Genomic DNA, 2,680 nt, shown 5'->3' with positions numbered 1-2,680 from the left:
TCATTATAGTATTCCAGACTTACTCTCTTGTAGATAATGAACTCCTCAACATTAATGGGATTATGCATCATAAAAATTTCTGAAACGATAAAGTCAGCAGCCGATTTCGCAGAGTAATCCTCTCTTCCTCGGAAATTGACCGAAAAAATTGTGAAAAAATTTCCTGTTTACAAATGGAATGCGATGATAAAAGAGGCTGAGAGTAATCCAAATTCTTCATCCATTGGAATAGAATATATTGACTATAATAAAGAAATACCGTTATATTTAAGAAACACTATATTAAGTAAAACAAATTGGGGAGATATGTTTGAAGAATCTACTTACTGCTTATGGTCTAGTGGATATTGGCTTCCACAATATCGTATAAATGTTTGTAAATCATGTTATTTTGTATTAGAACGGTCCATAAATATTTAAAAAAGAAAATTTTTGTTAATTATGATCACTGTCATGAAGTATTTGATGGTGACGAAATTGTTGAATGTGTATATCAAGAAATGTCCTATTGGTGTCAGAGTTGTTTTAACAAAGTCTTATTCATGATAAAATCACATGAGTCCTGTATTAATAATTTACATGAGATGCCTAGAAATAATCGTTTTGATGATTCTGATATAGACAGTGACATTGATACTTTTGAGGCCGCTATGCAGTAAAAACAATATTCATGGAATGTATCTCTCTCTCTCTCTCATAAATGTAGAATATTGTCGTTTTCTTATTATAAAATTATTCCTGTGTTTTTGCGGTATTATGAACGGTGGCGGTTCATAATGCCACATCAAAAAATATCTGTTTTATTATAGTTTTTTAGTATGCGTTTTAGGTGATTTATATGAGCGTTGTTAGTGTTAGACATAAGTCTGTGGCCAACAGGGCTTTATTAGAAATGTATTTTTATTTTTTTTTTCTTTCCACTGGTCATTGTGATGTCATCCTTCATGTATAAGTGTTATACTATGACAGTCACGAGAGTAATAAAGAGTTTCAGCGATAATGTGAGCTTTTATTTAAGAAAAAAAGCAGTAAAAACAATATTCATGGAATGTATCTCTCTCTCATAAATGTAGAATATTGTCGTTTTCTTATAATAAAATTATTTTTAAAATTCTTGTGTGTTTTTGTTAGTTTCCAATATATCTTTATGTAATAGCAGTAAAAACAATATTCATGAAATGTATCTCTCTCTCATAAATGTAGAATATTGTCGTTTTCTTATAATAAAATTATTTTTTAAATTCTTGTGTGTTTTTGTTAGTTTCCAATATATCTTTATGTAATAGCAGTAAAAACAATATTCATGAAATGTATCTCTCTTGTCGTTGCGTCAAACGACACATCGTTACGTCAAACGTCACGTCGTTAAGTCAAACGTCAAGTGTTGCGTCAAACGATCATCAAACGTGTCTACGTATGAGAACACAACATCTAGTTCAAGCTTTTAACAATTTCGGTGAGGGGGAAGTATTCCATTACACAATCGTGAATTATGATGCAATAGACTTTGGTATTTTCGGGAAAACCTATGTTTGCTTCAATGTCAAGTTTCACATCGACTGTGGATGCCTTCATGCTTTCCTCCTGTTTTGAACAATCGATAACAAACAATGCTCGTTTCCTGCAAGAAGAATAATCCAGCAGGGGGCGCTTCTGTGTGGAGTTTGCGTAGTTGGGATAGAATTCAGTATAGTTAAAATAGGCCAATAATCACCATCAAGTGACAGTCTTATACTTTGTACGTCGGCATTGTCAAATAAAGTCGGGTCAGCTGTACTCAAGTTACGTTTGTCGGTTTGAAAGAAAACAATAACAAAACGAGGTCTTTCAACTGAAGTGGATGTCTTGACAGCCCAAACTTCATGTCTTGCTCCTTTAGTAATTGAGGGTAATTCGTGTAACTCCCACTTCCTAAATGGAATAACTATAGGTTGATCTTTTTGAATGGATTTCATGAGATTTAATTTTATGTCGTTATTAGGAAAGATATGTTTAACTTTTAGCTCAACGCTTGTAATGTTTATTTTAGCTGTTGTAGTGGAGAGCGTTCCATAGACATTCTTTTCAGTAATATATAAGCAATCATTATCATTTCGTGCCCGAACTAGTCGTATTGTTTGACGCCCACATGTAATCATTGAATAATCGTTGAAAATGCTGAAAATATGTTTGAGAGGTATTTGAAGGTTGAAGGACTTGTCGCTAACATTCAGAATAGGATCTTTCGGGTAATTCCAGCCGGCTATAGCCATATGATTGGAATCTTCTTGGTTATAACAAGTCATAGCACGTACGGCACTCACTATTCCAGGATCCCGAACTGTTTCCATTTCCCTGCCACTTTCACTGTACGTACATGAATCGAATAGAAAGGCTCCAACATTATTTGCTAATTTTACGTCACCAGCTCCGTGTATTTCAAGCGAACCTTTAATGCACAACTAAGTTTCGCTCCTTGCAAAGAACGAATCAACCTGATTAATGCTAAACTCCACAATGTCACTGCAATTGAATGACTTTATAAATGGAGCATAGGTTCTGTATTCAGCCTTTCGAATTGAATCGTCAAACATCGGCTTACGGTAGATATCAAACGTTGGAGGCATGTTGTCGTTTTGGCGTTGACGTTTTCCATACATTGTTGTCATTTTTCAATTTAAAACCCAACGATTGCAGAACC

The sequence above is a fragment of the Diorhabda sublineata genome, chromosome Y, assembly GCF_026230105.1.
Source record: "Diorhabda sublineata isolate icDioSubl1.1 chromosome Y, icDioSubl1.1, whole genome shotgun sequence".
Taxonomy (NCBI): Eukaryota; Metazoa; Arthropoda; class Insecta; order Coleoptera; family Chrysomelidae; genus Diorhabda; species Diorhabda sublineata.
This window is presented reverse-complemented; position numbering follows the sequence as displayed.